Here is a 19,205-nt window from a genome sequence, read left to right as displayed (position 1 = left end):
GCTGGAAGGTCAATCGGAGCCGAGGTGTACCGAAACCGAAGGAAACTAAGACGGATGAAAGGAAGCGAAAACTAAGATAAGGCAGAAGGATAAGAAGTGGGTGTCAATGTGGGGGGGGGGTTTAAGGGGACGCAGCAAAGATCCTTTAATATTGCCTAAAAGGGCATAGCATGGGGTGTGCTAACAGTCGTACACCCTCAAGGAGCTCAAATTATGACAGTGGTCTGAAAATATAACCTTGTAATTTTGATCCTTTAATTTTAAATACTTTCGCTAACCTTTCATGAAATCAAAATGTAAAAGAGTTTCTGAAGAAGTATTTTCAACGTGCTTTTACGAACGTCACCATAAAACGAGCTAGAGCTAGAGGATAAGGTGCATTTAAATGTTTGGAATAAGGGATCAACAATGGCAACCACGGCAAAAGAAAAAACGATATATATATATATATATATATATATATATATATATATATATATATATATATATATATATATATATATATATATATATATATATATATATATTTATGTATATATATATATATATATATATATGTATACACATAAATATATATATATATATATATATATATATATAGACACATATATATATAATTATTTAAAAATTGGCACAAGAATACTCTGATGCATAAAAAACTAAAATTATCTCTTTATAGTACTCATTCGACTAAAAATATAAATATACACACATTCACACGTCTAGACAGAATTATTTAAAAAAAAAGAATTGTAGAAATTTCATCAAGAATACAATTCTCATATAAAAGCCTGTAATTTGTTCAAGTGATACTATGTGTACACATCTATAGGGAAATCTAGAACAGTCAACTAACAAAATTTTGTAACATATCACTTTCTGAAACTAATTACGTCATACAGGTGAGTAAGTAATCTTATTAGCTCGATTACGGACAAAGATTGCCATTCACAATCTGATAACTTAATCATTCAACTATCAACCATAACACAGCTGATTTCAGTTATCAATGAAAAATTCTATGAATGATTCGGGCTTCTTTATCGCTTTAATAACTTGGCACCGAAATAAACATATAAACGGTATACATTATTCTTTGATAGGGGTTTAACTAATATACCCAGGTTCAACTTACAGACTGGGATCACAGTAGGAAAATTGGAGATCAATAAGATTTTGTACTTCACTGATTATATGGTTAACCAATTCGTTCAAAATCTCTGATAAGGCCAACAGTAACTTCATTTCACGAGGACTGTGATCGCCGATGTGGTAACGTCCCTGACTGATGAATGCCAGACTGGGGTTCGAGTCAGGCTCAAACTCTTTAGTTTCTTTGGTCGCTGCAGCCTCACCATCCTTGTGAGCGAAGAATGGGGGTTTGGGAGGGCCTGGTCTATCTGCTGAGTCATCAGCAGCCATTGCCTGGCCCTCGTTGGTCCTAGCTTGGGTGGAGAGGGGGCTTGGGCTTTGATATTGTGTATATATGGTCAGTCTCTACGGCATTGTCCTGCTTGATAGGGCAATGTACTGTACCTTGCCTCTGCCATTCATGAGCGGTCTTTAAACCTTTAAACTTTTGCATCATTTGCGTACTATATAAAGACTAACAACAAGATGGAATTTTTTTAAATGAGTTCCTGCACTGAAAGAAATTAATTCTGCAAAATCCATTTATTATTTCTAGTAGTCATTATTGCCAACTGAATCTTATAATGATTTCTTTGTTAACATACCAGGACTTTATTACCAAAAAAAAAAAAAAAAACTATATCTGAAGTCTTTACAATTAATTTGAAAGTGCTGTTTTATCATTTTTAAGAGAAAATTGTAATTTATGCCAATAATCTTAAATCCTAAGGTATAATGAAACCACAAAATAATTTTACAAACAATCGGCAATAGATTCAGTAGATTTGAGAACAATGCCCTCAGAAAAATATGGGAATTTAAATGGCAGAACAGGATTAGAAATGTGGACGAGATCATGACGAGGGGTAGATGGAGATGGTTTGGGAATGCTCTTCGCACTTCCAAGAGAGAATAGTTCACCAAACGTTCAACTGGGCTCAAAAAGGCACTAGAAGAGTTGGAAGATCCAGGCCTACATGGCTGATGACTATGAACAGCGAAGTAGATGATGATGAATGGAGAAGTATTGAATTAAAAGCTCAAGATAGAGACAACTGGCAAAATCTAACCGAGGCCCTTTGCGTCAATAGGAGTAGGAGATGAGGATGATAAAAAAAAATTAAAAAACTGACATCTATTTATACCATGTACTGGTAAGTATATATACTGAACAATAACGTAAAAATTTTTTTTGTGTGTTAAAAGCATACATATTAGCATCATAGCTAAGGCAGAAGTTCTTAATGCAATCCTCATCTCCACCCTAGACATTTTAGTTGAATAAGTACCAGATACTTAATACATTAATCAAGTCCACAGGTAAAACGTGTTTTAAAAAGTTTTTAATACCTCACCGCCCTCAATTGGTATTCAAACCGACGTTTTCTGCTAGAGATTAGAGTGCATTTACATAATATTATGATGCCACATTAAATCATATAGTAGAGAGGGTAACTTCCAAATAAAAGTGCAAATAGTGATATAAGTATGAAATCTGGCACACCGATTCTTCTTAATTTTCTGTCTCATCATCAACCTCAGGCCAGACAAAATTTTGCAATTTTTTCAAGATAGCCGGCAGGCTTTCAAAATGGCTCCTTTTGGATTTTGATTGACTGATTTGAAGTTTTCTGGCATCTTGTGGATATCAGAACATTGAGATTTAATTTGTTAATCACTTTTTAATTCCTGTCACTCCCTGTTTAGGTTAAAATATTGAAAGCAAGCCTTTACATACTTAAATACATAATTTGCTCCCTAGAAATCACCAAGATGGCCGTTACTGTATAAAAATGTCTACAAAAAAGGCAAAAGTTGGTACTTAAGTTCATATATAAGGTAAATGGTCACGTAACAGATGGATTTGGGGTAACTGCAACTATCAGTTTAATTTTCTAATTTAAAAAATGCATCTTCAACATTTACCGGGCATTTCACATCAAGAGAACCTCCCTTTCTAATAAACCTTGGATTCATGGTCTTTGCAAAAACCAGAAAGCATCAATTAATTGATCCACTTCATCAATATGGAATCAGCAACAGCTACGATATGATTATGAAATTGATTAAAGGGTTGGGAGATGAAGTTGTAGCAAGGGCTGTGGAGGAAGTAGTTTGTCCCACTACACTAAGAAAAGGGCTCTTTACAACTTGTGCTGTTGACAATCTGGAACATGTTTCAAATGCAACAACAAGCATATCTTTGTTTCAGCATACAAGCACTGATGAAAAGGATGAAGACAGAAACTTGGCCCAAACCATCAAAAGAGGAACAAAGTAAAAGAAAAGTACCTTCTCTTCTTCAATATTACAGGAATGTACGTACCCACTACTCACTTTAAACATGACAATCCCCTCTCTTCATCCAATGGAAGTTCAGGACACTAACAAGTTGGGCCTCGTATGCATATTTCTATAGATTATGAATGGCTTGAAAAAGCCAGTCTGTCAGACATGAGTGAAAATCATGTGTACATATTATCTTGGGCAGCACAGGTCCTTTTTTAAATAAGTTTGTCACCAATGTAGCCTCTTTTTCAAGAGACAGATCATTCAGTTGCAATGATGAAATATTCCATGGACATTGAAAGAGCAGCAACACAATTTCCCAATTCTGGTTAAATCCCCGTTCTAGTGGTTGATTAGGTACTATTTTGTATCTGCCAAGTAAATCAAATTAGAATAGCCATTCCAGCATGTTGATATGGTTATTATGTTTTGAGGGCTGCATTTAGAAATAAGAGCATTCAAAATTCTGAGTGATCTCTTGAAAGATAGAGGTTGGACTTGTGCTCTTGGAGAAGCAGAAATAGCTACTCCTGGACAGTAGAATAGTTTATCTCTGCTTCATTAAGAAGAAAACATGTCTATAACATATTTACAGCGATAACAGTTTATAACATCTGCGCAAAGTCACCTATATGGCATACATCCAGAAAGAAGAAAAAGAAAGTGAGCAAAGTTGGGAAAGCTGAATCAGAAAAGGAGAGTCAGAGTGTTCACAATTCCACTTTTGGAATCTTGTGTTTCAGCTAAAGCTTCTAGTTTTCATTTTCATCAAGAGTCTTATTTCAAATTGTATAAAGATGTGCTGCAGGAACTCATTCATTTCCTCTTTGTCCTATACCATGTACAGTATGCTAGGTGGCTTTCAATTAATTTGGATATAGACCAAGCTCATAACTAGACTAATGCTCATGTGAAAGGAGATGGAGAAGCCATCGGCCTATTGGAAGATGAAGATGCTCTTGGAATATGGACAGTTGCTGGTGCTGAACCAAGCCACCGACTGACGAGTTTGAGACTAGAAGTGATGCTGATCCAAAATCTGATGATATGCATCCTAATGAAACTGAAACTGTGCAGAAAACCTTTCTTGAAATGTTTCAAAATCTAGAAACAGTAATCAAAGAAATGGGCAGCCCTTTTGAGGAAGATTCAGTGGATTTGATTGTGTTAGACAGTCATGAAATTATGGACAGCAAAGTTAGTGAATCCTTGAGATCTATGAAAAGCCTTGAATAGACACAATTCATAAACTTTATTAAAAGAGACTAATGACACCCAGCAAATTCTGCGAGCCAGTACACAAGAATAAAATCTTATTGTTCAGTCGCAAGATATCTGCTACAGAGTCCAAGAGCAAACAGTCACTGCAGACCATAAAGGAAGACAGTAATCTATTCCTATGCCTCTTCATATCTTGTAAGAACAGAGTGACTTAAATTAATTCTTTTAACATGAAAATCATAATTGCCCAGTATCTCTGGCACAAAATGGGCAGATGCATCAGGACACCTAGTCAAAGCTGATATCTCTACCAGCACAGCATGCATCAGACATCCATGACAAAAAAAAAAAAAAAAAATTAAAAAAAAAATAAAAAAATAAAAAATAAAAACCTACTGTTGGGGTTATCTTAATGGATGGTTTAGTTATTGTAAATGCTCTTACACCAACCAGGGGTCTACATTTGATTCTTATGCAATAGATGAAATCCTGTCCCTGGTACAGAAGCACATACAGAAGTACAAATAAGCACATATTATATGTCATATGTGTAGATCAAGCAATATAAAAATACAAAAACGAGAAAAAAAAAAAAAAAAGAGGCACAAGAGTTTGCGGCAAAGTGATTTGCACTGCAATAACTCCCAACAATCCGGTCAGCTTCTTCAGGAATTACCAGAATAAACTGAACTATTTGCATATTTAACAGAAAGAATCGTTTCTCCTCAAGCAGATGATACAACATGCATTACTGTCCCCAAAGAAGATGCTGCACTTTGTACCAAAGCTGAACAGCACGCTGCTGTCCTACAAGGCTGCACTCACTAATAGACAGTTACTAGAGTCCTTTTGCTTGCTGCAAAGCATGAAAATATCTCAATTGCAGTCATATGTAGTTCAGACACTAATGATGTCATCAGAGCAGTATCTAGCATGGAAAATTTGATTTGGAGAAACTATGGATTAAATTCAGAAAAGGTAAGACATGAGGTAGATAACTATCCATGAAATTGCAGCAGCCATTGGTCCACAAAGCCTCAGCCCTTCCCTTTTTTAAATTAATTTAGTAAGTGTGACAGTGTCTGCCTTTCATGGAAAGGGAAAGTTTCAGTGTGCCACAACCACCTTCACCAAATTAAATTCCACATCACCAGCTGTACAAGATGAAGACTTACAAAACATTGAAGGATTATTATGTTAATGTAAAACAGAAGCAGTTCATATGAAGATATGAGGCTAGATTTGATCTCTTTGCAAGAAACCCCACTGATGGCAACACAATGATGGTACCTGGTTTCCATACTGGACAGATTTTCCAGTGATACCAAAATCTCGCCAAGAATAGAATGAGAAGAAATGCCGTGGCAGGTGTAAGTACTACAAGTCTGGACTTGACTGCAGAGCTCTCTGCAAGTGCACTTGCTAAAATAGATTAACATAAGAAATGTAATGATATCCATGAAGAGATATATATGCATTTATATCTTTGGCGGTCATTTTGGAAGTATGGCAGTCGTATGGTGGCCAGATTTGAAAGATACGTTCAGTTTCTCTCTTAATGACAGTAAGAATGCCAAAATCTGAATTCGTAATCATTATATGGACAGTATGCAGCTTTTGTATACTTGTGGAATTATAATATTTCAAATACAGAGCAAATTTGTCACCATTTTCGAAAGAGTCAGCCATCTGGGAAATAGCCATATATTTTTGTGAACGGAGTTTAATTTTGATTTATGGAGATGATAAAAGTTATCATGCCAAATCAGTTGCTTGTATCACTATTTGCATATTTTCCCAAATAAAACGCTCCACTAATACACATACAAACATATTGAGTAACTTGCTACTTAGCTTACAATTATAATTTCTATATCATTATTATAATTACTATACCTGCTACACGTTAAGTTGGCGTTGATGGTTCACCCACTTCGTTAGTTCGAGTCCTTTCTTGTATATTCACAGAAAATAGTATATGATATGATAGAATCCTCTTTCTATTACCTTATTAAGTGTTAATCATTAGAGAACTAGAGTTAGAAATATTTCATATCATTAAAACGCTATTCGGAGTAGGAAAGCCAGAAGTTTCATAAATTACAGGATATCGATTGATTGATTGATTTAAAGTTTTCAGTACAGGATATCGAAGCAAAAGATAAAAAACCTTTGTCGAATGTAAGCAATGCTTTATTTCGGAGCATTATGTTATATATGAATTGAATAAATCAAACAAAACACTCCAAGTTTCATGATAACTTATATGCTGTCGATTGCATACCTTTGGATATGCCGTATAATTATATTAATCATAAAACGCCACGAAAAATATGAATGATGGAAGTGGGGAGGAGTATTGAGAGAAACAACAGCTCAGCGATCACCTGATTTTGACAGCTCTCTCACACTAGACAACTTAACTGATTAAGTCAGTGTTACCATTTCTATAATTTTCTACTTCTGAAAATTAGTTTATGAAATCTACGGCAAAATTCGAGCGCCGGAATAATTTGCTATTTTTACAGGAACTCGTAGAAATCTCTCTCTCTCTCTCTCTCTCTCTCTCTCTCTCTCGAGAGAGAGAGAGAGAGAGAGAGAGAGAGAGAGAGAGAGAGAGAGAGAGAGAGAGAGAGAGAGAGAGCGACTTGACCCTCATCCTCCACCCACTATATTTTGCTAGTGATACCTTGAAGTTTCACTGCGTTATAACTTGGTCTAACAAACTTTTAAGAATGGGAATTTGCTTTCAATATATGAAAACGTGCTTCGGTAAAATAAACATACATCTTGATACATTAAACATTTAATTGATTCAACAAAAGAAAACACATTAATTCATCACTGGATAGGCTACAGCAAACAATAACAGGAAAAAATTCATTCATCATCGCTTTCCGACTCCTCACTGTCACTGGTGATGTTTATAATCAATTTCTTAGTTAGATGGTCACGTGCAAAATCCCTTTTTCTATAAATATCCTCCACTTCTCTTGCATGACGCATACATGACTTTCAGTCCTCTGCTGTTATAACTCTGCCAATTGCACGTTTAGCTATACGTTCAACATTTGTCAAAGTCTGATTTGGATTTGAATTGCATTTCTTAAACTCATTCTTTACTTGTGCCCAAATCAATTCTATCGGGTTGAACTCGCAGTGATAAGGAGGAAGTCTGAGTACTTCATGGTCAGCATCTCTAGCGATTTTGTCAATTTCGTACTCTTAGGGGTACTTTTGCTGCTTTACCACATCTAGAAGCTCGGTTTTGGTATAGGAAGGGTCATGAGCAATATTGTGGTTAGTCAACTATGAAACAATATCCTATCTCCTTGAACTGCTGACAGGTGTTTTGTTCAATATTTTTGGATGATATGGAGCATTATCTAAGACAATGAGCGACCTAGCGGGAATGTTTACCAGTAGCTGTGTTTGAAACTAAGATAGGAAGCATGTATGATTCATACTGTCATGGTAGTCACCCTTGTTACCATTTTTCGATCGGAAAAAATATGAATCCTCCTGGTACGAATCCATTTTCTCCCCCAGCATGCAATATGATAAATCTAGGTCCTTAACACGTCTTCAGTCGAGGACCAACAATTCCATTGGGTAGAGTTCAACATTTGTCCACACACTCATTTTGATTAACCCGTGTTTCATCCAGATATATTTTTCATCAATAAGCCTTAGATAGTTATTTCTTGCAAGAATAATATCGTTCCTTTCCATGAAGAGCTTCCTACCGCTTTCAACATTTTTATAACGAAAGCAGAGTTCATTAACGAGTTTGAGAAGGGACATATACAGTAAGCACCAGGGAAATTCGGAGGTGGCTTCTTCACCTTATCCAGCAGTTTTTTATTGTTGGAATTTCACCTTTTTTGTAGAAAGCCATTATCTCCCGACGTACACAATCCTTATCAAAATCATCCCAGGCTCCCATTACTGGTGACTTTCTTGACCTAGGGGGTGGGGAGTGCATCTCTCCACGCTTGTGTTGTTTTATCCACTAAATGGAACGAACAGATACTCCTGTTGCAACAGCAGTCCTCTTTCCAATATCATCTTCGGCTTCCTTCGCTCACGAAGATAATTGCAGACCTTAATTACGACGGTTCTTGTCCTATACGTTTTGTGTTTTTTTAAGCAATCTTCCATTATTATAGTTACTCCTTTATACTTCAGTGTACGTATAGTATATCGAGGAATGGTTACTGAGCTGACAGCTATTTCTCTTTATTCAATGTGAGCTCGGTTAACAACTGTGTTTGAAATTCCCGCCAATTACAGTAGCTGGCTATTTTAGTGATCATTCTGCCTCTCTAGAAAAGGAGTATGTTTTCTAAGTATTATGTTATTTAGACACGTGGACTACTATATTCATACTACATAGCATCTCCGTATTTAAATGACTCTTACAATATACATGATTTTGACCAGTTTCTTATATATTTACGGGATATTGAAGATAAATGAATCTGAGTGCATTCGAAATCGAGTAAAATCCTTGACTTTGACTATTTGAGTTATACTTTAGTCATAGTTTTCTCTAAGTTCTGAAACGTTTTCATCATTTAGCATACATTTTCCTTTTCTTTAAAGAGTATAATTAATTTCTACAATAAAAACACTGGGAAAAATAGCCCAGTGAGGAAAGGAAATAAGGATATTATTATTATTATTATTATTATTATTATTATTATCATTATTATTATTATTACTAGCTAAGCTACAACCCTAGTTGGAAAAGCAAGATGCTTTAATCGCAGGAGCTCAAACAGTGAAAAATACCCCAGTGAGAAAAGGAAATAAGGAAATAAATAAACGATATACGAAGCAATGAAAATTTAGAATAAAGTATTCTAAAAACACTAACATTGAAACAGATATTTCATATACCCAAACTATAAAAAGACTTATGTTAGCCTGTTCAACATAAAAAATTTACTGCAAGTTTGAACTTTTGAAGTTTAACTAATTCAACTACCGGATTAGGAAGATCATTCCACAACTTGGTCACAGCTGAAATAAAACTTCTTGTGTAGTATTGAGCCTCATGATGGAGAAGGCCTGGCTAATAGAATTAACTGCATGCCTAGTATTACGAACAGAATGGAACAGTCCGGGAAGATCTGAATGTAAAGGATGGTCAGAATTATAAAAAAATCTTATGCAGCACGCATAATGAACTAATTGAACGACAGTGCCAGAGATTGATATCTACATCAGGAATAAGAAAGTTAATTGACCGTAAGTTCCAATTCAACAAATTAAGACGAGAATCAGGAGCTGAAGACCAGACAGGAGAACAATACTCGAAACAAGGTAGAATATATACATACATACATACACACACATATGTATATATGTATATATGCATGTATCCGGACAATTATTCGAAAACAGTTGCTCGAAATTAATTCTTCGAAAACCAGTTGTTCGACACAACAGTTGTTCGAATTAACAATTGTTCGAAAAAGATAGCTATAGAAAATAATTTGTTCTTTGTCAATGTTTGTTTTCCGAGAAAACTCAATAAGATTTTTTCCTAGTTTAGAGGAAACACCCTTTGCAATGAGCCATGGCTGAATTTATTCAAAGCGAGGTGTGAAGAGCCATGCTATTACTGGACGGATTCTTATATGTGAAGGACAAGAAAGTAAGGTCAAAGGTGTATTGGAAATGACAACATTTTGCTGAAAAATACAAAGGTCGCGCTATAACAATTGATGGCTCGATCAGTTCTACTTCTGGCGAACATAATCACTCAGGAAACTCGACAATTGTTGAAGTACGACAATTTATAGATAAAGTGAAGACTGACGCAAGATTAACACGAGCTTCTCATTATATCATGTCTAACGCATCTGCAGAGTTAAGTGGTTATGTTGCAGTCGCTCTACCGCAAACTAGCAGTATAAAGCGAACAATCAATCGAGTGAGGCAGGAAGACCACTGTAGATCAACTGTTAGTCATCGAAAAGATTTAATATTACCTGAACAAGATACGAGAACAAGCAAGGGCAAATCTTTCTTGATATTCGATTCCGGAGAAGTAGAAGACAGAATGCTGGTAATTTCAACCCAGAAAAATCTCGGTGTGCTTGCTTCATGCAAGAATTATTTTATGGATGGTACCTTTAAAACTGTGCCAGTTATTTTCGAGCAGCTTTATGCAATTCATGGAATGAAAAACGGCTATGTTATACCTTTGGTTTCTGCCTTATTACCGAATAAGAATGAACAAACATGGAAAATTCCTTAAAACTGTTAAAACAATATCACCGACTTTAGATGTTCAGTCTGTAAACAGATTTTGATCCCGCTATAATAAAGGCAGTTAAGGAAGAATTTACATCTAGTAATCATTATGGGTGTTTTTTTTTTTTTTTTTTTTTTTCTCATTTGAGTCAGTGTGTTTATTGAAGTCTGCAGAACGCTTGAAGTCGCTTACTGATAAATTCTTTGAGTATCAGGATGTGATCGATTATTTACGAGCAATTTCATATCATTTCACTTTGTAAACTTGCAAATATTTTGTTTTTAAAATGTCATTTAATTAAACTTATTTCATCTTGTATTAGCCGGAAATAAATTCATGTTCTTTTAATTGTCTCTCTTTTTTTATATCCATTAATACTAATTTTTTGTACTTCATAACATAAACCAAGTAAGTGTTTATAAAAATAAATATTTATGAACAACTGTTTCTTGTTATTTTCTTTGAACAATCAAACAAATCTCTATAGCTATCTTTTTCGAACAATTGTTAATTCGAGCAACTATTGTGTCGAACAATTGGTTTTCGAAGACTTAATATCGAGCAACTGTTTTCGAATAATTGTCTTCGAAGAATAGTCCGTAATTCATATATGTATGTATATATGTATCCATATATGTATGTATGTATATATGTATGCATATATGTATGTATGTATATATATATATATATATATATATATATATATGTATATGTATATATATATATATATATATATATATATATATATATATATATATATGTATATACAGTATATATACAGTATGTATATATATATATATATATATATATATATATATATATATATATATATATATATATATATGTATATATATGTACATATATGTATATATAAACATTATATATATATATATATATATATATATATATATACATATATATGTGTATATATATGTATATATTATATATATATATATATATATATATGTATATATATATATATATATATATATATATATATATATATATATATACAGTATATATATATATATATATATATATATATATATATATATATATATATATATACAAACTACAAGAGAAGTAATGAACAACTGAAATAAAATATTTTAAGGACAGTAACAACATAAAAAAAAAATCTCTCTTATATAACTATAAAAACTTAAAATTAACAAGAGGAAGAGAAAGGAGATAGAATAGTGTGCCCGAGTGTAACCCCACGCGAGAGAACTCTAACCCAAGAAAGAGAAAGACCATGGTACAGAGGCTATGGGACTAACCAAGACTATTATTATTATTATTACTTGCTAAGCTATAATACTAGTTGGAAAAGCAGGATGCTCAAGCCCAGGGGCTCCAATAGTGAAAATAATCCAGTGAGGCAAGGAAACAAGGAAAAATAAAATATTCTAGGAACAGTAACAACATTATAATAAATATTTCCATAATAAACTATGAAAACTTTAACAAAACCGGAGCAAGAGAGAGAAACAATATAGAATAGTGTACCCGAGTGTAACCTCAAGAAAGAGAACAATGGTTTGATTTTGGAGTGTCCTCCTAGAAGAGCTGTTATTATTATTATTATTATTTGTTAAGCTACATCCCTAGTTGGAAAAGCAGAATGCTATAAGCCCAGGGGCTCCAACAGGGATAATAGCTCAGCGAGGAAAGGAAACAAGGAAAAATAAAACATTTTAAGAACACTAACATTAAAATAAATATTTCCTAAATAAACTGTAAAAACTTTAACAAAACAGGAGGAAGAGAAATTAGATAGAATAGTGCGCCCGAGTGTACCCTCAGGCTAGAGAACTCTAACCCAAGACAGTGGGAGGCCATGGTACAGAGGCTATGGCACTACCCAAGACTAGAGAACTATGGTTTGATTTTGGAGTGTCCTCCAGGAAGAGCTGCTTACCATAGATAAAGTTTCTTCTACCCTTACCAAGAGGTAATTAGCCATTGAACAATTACAGTGCAGGAGTTAACCCCTTGAGGGAAGAAGAATTATTTGGTAAACTCAGTGTTGGCAGGTGTATGAGGACAGAGGAAAGAATGGGCCAGACTATTCGGTGTATGTATAAGAAAAGGAAAAATTAGTCGTAACCAGAGAGGGATCGAATGTAGTACTGTGTGGCCAGTCAAAGGACCCAATAACTCTCTGGAGGTAGTACCTCAACGGGTGGCTGGTGCCATGGCCAACTTACTCCCAGGAAATAAAAAATATGCAATATCACATTCATGCTTCAAATGCTAAATCATGGATATGCAAAACACACATTATATATATATATATATATATATATATATATATATATATATATATATATATATATATATATATATGTATATATATATATATATATATATATATATATATATACATATATATATATATATATATATATATATATATATATATATATATATATGTATATATATATATATATATATATATATATATATATATAAATATATACACATATATATATATATATATATATATATATATATATATATATATATATAAATATATATAACCATTTATATATATATATATATATATATGTATTTATTCTGCTGATTACTGGCAAACATCCAACACGAATCAACAGTCCATAGCAAAGGTATACATTTAAAAGTCTGAATAGGACTGATGGGAACCACTGGTAACATTCTGCTCTCTTAAGGAGGGATGGTGCTAGAAGGCAATTCCTTTCAACTTTTCATTTCAGCAAGTATTTATGGGGAGAGGTTGCAAGGCCAACGGCCTACCCCAACAATTTTCAGGGGCCTACATACCGACTATGTCTTCTCTTTTCTCGGTGGTAATATATATATTGTGACGGGCCGAGAGAAGGTTGTGACTCAAAGGCAGGATGAAAGCAAGTGAGTCCACTTTATTACAGAACATCCGTTTATATATACATAAACTCCAGGCAAAAAGGGCATACAAAACATAACAGGCAATTTCATGTTCAACCAACAAGCTCACCGGTTAACAGTTAACGGTGAAAAAAACAGACATGTTATTTCAGGTTCCTATCAGTGCAAGGGGAGAGCGAAGATACAGGCATAATACATACAAAAAATGAAAAGTCGTTACTATACACGATCGTGTTACACACGGTTGGTACATGGCTCCCCCCCTAAAAATGACATACTGTACATGGTAAATAGAGAGGTGAATAACATACTGTACATGGTAAATAGAGAGGTGAACTGTAGGCGGATCATCTGGCAGGAGATAAGCACGTTTTAGACAATCAATGGAGACACAGTCTTCTTTGCCTTGCAGGAGGCCGCTTCTTGAAGGGGATCCCACTTCAGGTCCTTTGGCTTGCCCTTGAGGGAGGCATAGAGGGGAGCAAGAGTGGCGGCAATGGCATGCAGAAAACGGTGATAATAGTTGATCATGCCCAAGAATTCCTGCAGAGCTTTGACGTTCGAAGGCGTGGGGAAGTTCTGAACGGCTGCTACCTTCTCAGGGAGGGAATGGACTCCTTCAGGAGTGATGCGGTGCCCCAAGAACGACACTTCGTTGGCGCCAAAGGTACACTTGTCGTACCGGACTACAAGGCCGTTTTGTTGCAGGCGGTCGAGCATGATGCGCAGGTGACGGTGGTGTTCCTCTTTTGAGGAAGAGAACACAAGTATGTCGTCCACATAACATACACAGAAGGGGAGGTCGCCTAAGATGCCATACATGAGACGTTGAAAAGTGGCCCCAGCATTACGAAGGCCAAAACAGGAGTAATTGAAGGTGTATGTACCAAACGGAGTGGTGATGGCGGTCTTGGGGATGTCTTCAGGGTTCATAGGCACCTGATAATACCCCTTCAGGAGGTCGAGCGTGGAGAAAACCTTCGGTTTGTGCAGGTAGGAGGTCACATCGGCAATGTTTGGGAGGGGGTAGTGATTCAGTTCTGTTTGCATGTTCAGGTGCCTGTAATCCCCGCACAGAAGGAGGGAGCCGTCTTTCTTCAGAATGATGTGTAAGGGTGACGACCATGGGCTGGTGGCCTTTTGGCAAAGGCCCATTTCCTCCATTTCGGCAAACGTCTGTTTGGCGGCTGCCAATCGTTCCAGTGCCAGATGTCTAAATTTTGCGAAGACTGGGGGTCCCGTTGTCTTGATATGGTGATAAATACCGTGCTTTGTAGGAGCCGTGGGTGTTTGGCGAGGTTCTGGATAGAAAACTTCCGGGTACGACGTGAGGAGGTGGGCGTAGGCATCCGTGGGTGCGCTGATGTGGAGAGTGAGGTTGGAGGGGGCAGGTTGAAGAGGTGTCGAAAAGTACGAGTCTGCGTTGACCAATTGCCAGTGGGCGACATCAACCAAAAAGTGGAAATGAGAGAGGAAATTCGCACCGAGGATTGGCAATGTGATGTCAGCAACGAGAAACTTACAATTAAATTTACCATTTCCAAACGATAATGTGAGGTTCTCGTAACCCTAGTTGGGTATCACAGATCCGTTGGCAGGTACCAGGCCGACGTAGACAGACTACGTCGTGTCCTGAAGAGTTCCCTTGGCAAAAGAGAATGACAAGCACCCGTGTCTACCAAAAATCGCACGCCCGTTCCTGCATCATGTAAAGAGAAAAGATTAGAAACATGGGAGGCCACCGCCACGAGCGATGGCCTACTTACACGGTTTTTGGCCACTGACAATCCTTGGCATATTTCTTCACGGCTGCCCCAAATCTGTAGTGGTACTAGCAAAACTGCAGCCGATGGGACGCAGTAGGTGGCTGTAGAAGTCGTTGGTTGGGGCGCGAGCAAGTGGTGGGTGATGAGTGGCCTTGTCGCCGCTTCGTCACGTCACAGGGTAGGCGTGTATGTCCTACGACATTCATGTCAGCTTCGGTTGACGTTGAGTAGGGGTCCTCTTTGTCAGGAGTGGAGGCGGTGATGGAGGTCTTGAAGGTCGTGAAGTGGCTGTCCATAAGGGTGTTGGCTTTGGTCATCAGTTCCTTTATGGGTAAACTATCGACATCGGGTTTGGCAGCTCTACAGGTTCGGGTAAACGGCGTATCCAAAGGGCATGAAGGAGGTTCACCTCACGAGGAGAGCTGTCTGCGACAGGTTGCATGTGAGCAATACTGGTCATTTCCCTGAGGGCGAGCGAAGCCCTTTGGTCCCCCAACGGTTGTTGAGAGAACTGAAAAAGCTTTGCTATACGGGCTGCTGGCGACGGCGAGTACTGCTGCAGAAGGTATGTTTTGAGGGCGTCATACGCTATTGAAGTGTCTCCTTGTTCACAAAGCCAGTCGGATATTTCCGGGAAGGTGTCCTCGGGTATTGCCGGAAGAACATGATCTGCTTTGGTGGTTGAGCGAGTCACGCCCTTGATGCGGAACTAGACTTCTGCGCGCTGAAACCAAGCAAACGCCTCTCCGCTGCCGAACGACGAAAGTTTCAATGGGGTGCCGCCAACTTCTGTGGAGTCCGCCAATGACGGAGGGGCGAGGGGGGGGGTGGAAGGCGAGAGGAGCGAGTCGACTTCCGGGGTCACCAATGTGACGGGTCGAGAGAAGGTTGTGACTCAAAGGCAGGATGAAACCAACTGAGTAAACATTATTACAGAACATCCGTTTATATATACATAAACTCCAGGCAAAAAGATCATCCAAAACATAACAGGCAATTTCATGTTCAACCGACAAACTCACCGGTTAACGGTTAATGGTGAGAAAAACAGACATGTTATTTCAGGTTCCTATGAGGGCGAGGGGAGAGCGAAGATACAAGCTTAACACATACAAAAAATTAAAATTCGTTACTATGTACGATCGTGTGACACACGGTTGGTACAATAAACTAATCTGAAACAAAGTTGGTTAATTTCCCTGCTCGAAGATCCAGCTGTGTGCTGAATGTGTTACATACAGAGAAACACTCTCTCTCTCTCTCTCTCTCTCTCTCTCTCTCTCTCTCTCTCTCTCTCTCTCTCACACACACACAAATAAATGGGTCCACAGCCTTTAATTCATGACCTTTCCAAGCACAAGAAGTTAAGCCAAAACGTAGATAAACTAGAAAGGTCAAGATCAATTAAGAGAAAGGAGTGGCTTCAGCTAGTAAACAGTAGAAAGTCAATCAAAAATTACATTGGCCCATCAAGAGACTCGAAAGGTAATCTTATAACATATGATTTGAAAAAACCCGAACTGATGAATGCTTATTTTACAACTGAATTCACTAGGAAAGAATCAACGACCCTCCCCGAACCAGCTATCAAATATGAAGGGCCACAACCATTGAATAGAATCACCTTTACAATGGATGATGTCAAAAAGAAAATAAAAGGACTCTGTAAGTCTAAGCCACCAGGTCCAGATGATATTCCTCCATGAAAGATTATAGAACTAGAATAAGAGATAACCCTACACTTCTACAATATGTTCCGAATGACAGGCAACTAAAGAAAGGCACCACAAAGATGAAACTAGGCAATGTTCCTCCAATCTACAAAAAGGGACTAAATGAAGAACCTGGCAACTACAGGCGTGTGTGTCTAACTTCAGTACCATACAAAATTTTTTAATCAATTATAGTATATTATATAGTAGAACATATAGAGAAAAACAATCTTCTGGTAGACAGCCAACATGGATTAAGACAAAAGAGATCATGTGTCACAAATCTTTTAGAATTTTTCGACATGTTTACCATTTATAAAAAAAAGCAAGGTAATAGACATTATATACCGAAACTTTCAAAAGGCTTTTGACAAAGTTCCACATGAAAAATTAATGGTCAAAATTAGAGCACTAAGAATATTGATGAGCTAGCTGAATGGATCGAAGATTGGCTAACAAACAGAAAAGAGAGTTGTTTTCAATGGAGACGCTTCAGAGTGGGCAGCTGTTACAAGCGCAGTACCTCAAGGATCCGTCCTTGGACCATTGCTATTTCTGATCTACATTAACGATACAGATTTAGGATTAACTAGTAGGATAGCCAAAACACGATACTAAACTAGGCATAAATGTTGCGAACTGTGAAGACGTAGAAGTCTTAAGAGAGGATTTAATGAAGCTAGGAGAATGGTCCAGAAAATGGCAAATGTCTTTCAACTGAGGGGAAATCTAAAGTTATGCACATAGGTTTTAGTAACCCACAATCAGATTACTCACTCCTGGGTAATGAAATAGAAAGTGTGGGCCACGTGGAAGATCTCGGTTTCATCATCAGCAAGGATTTGAAGTTCACCACACAGAGCATAAAATCTGAAAAGAAAGCACAAAAACTATTACGTTACAGAAAAAGACAATTCAAATACAGAAACAAAGACACTGTACTACAGCTGTACATATCACTAGTAAGACCCATCTAGAATACGGAATCCAATTCTGGGCTCCAAGTATTCAGAAGGATATAGATAGACTGGAAGCAGGACAAGCAAGGGCCACCAAACTATAGTTCCAACACTACGGCAATTTAGATATATACGGGGGATGGAATGTTTGAACTTATTTGATCTACAAACTCGACGACTAAGGAGACAGTTACTAGAGGCATTAAAAATTCTTAAAGGAATAACAAATGTAGATTACGACAATCTACTCACGCTTAGCACAAATCAGTCCAGAGGTGACGGATACAAACTGTAATTGAAAAGATGCACCACTCAATGTGGCAATTTCCTTACATACAATATAGCGAATAATTGGAATGGACTTCCAGCGGATGTAGTAAACAGTAACATGGTAAACGAGTTCAAGAATAAGTTATACAAGATCGTAAGAACTCTAAATGCTTAAACTAAACCGTTCAACCAAAGAGCAAAGGGAGTCTCCGCGGATGGACTAAAAAGTCTTTGAGACATCTAAAATCCTTGTAACTCTCTCTCTCTCTCTCTCTCTCTCTCTCTCTCTCTCTCTCTCTCTCTCTCTCTCTCTCTCTCTCTCTCTCTCACAAACACAAATTAACACACATTATATATATTTATTTATATATATATATATATATATATATATATATATATATATATTTATTTATTTATTTATTCATATATATACATACTATTTATAATATACTGTATATATATACATATATATATATACAAACATATATATATATATGTGTGTGTGTGTGTGTCTGTGTGTGTACGCATAAGAAAGAAATAAACAGTAATCTTAAAAAAAAAATGTATTGGAATAAACACAAGAGATCGGTGGAAAAGTTCCTAAACAAGATCAAGAAAAACTGTCAGAAAAGACCAAAGGCCTAATAAATAAAAGATTAGAAATGAGGGTAAAATGCAAGAGAGATAAAATCGAATATATGGA

The 19,205-nt window shown here is 36.5% G+C and overlaps 1 long non-coding RNA gene across 1 annotated transcript in view; it reads right to left on the bottom strand.

Annotated features, from left to right (window-relative positions):
- Positions 1 to 19,205, bottom strand: part of LOC137654309 (uncharacterized) — a 108,578-nt gene that overhangs the window by 13,554 nt on the left and 75,819 nt on the right. The window contains exon 3 of the long non-coding RNA XR_011046586.1: positions 18,051 to 18,143. This is a non-coding gene — a long non-coding RNA (uncharacterized lncRNA). The remainder of the gene's footprint in view (positions 1 to 18,050; positions 18,144 to 19,205) is intronic.

The sequence above is a fragment of the Palaemon carinicauda genome, chromosome 15 (assembly GCF_036898095.1).
Source record: "Palaemon carinicauda isolate YSFRI2023 chromosome 15, ASM3689809v2, whole genome shotgun sequence".
Taxonomy (NCBI): domain Eukaryota; kingdom Metazoa; phylum Arthropoda; class Malacostraca; order Decapoda; family Palaemonidae; genus Palaemon; species Palaemon carinicauda.
Note: the sequence above shows the minus strand (reverse complement) of the source record. Positions and strands in the feature narration are given on the sequence as shown.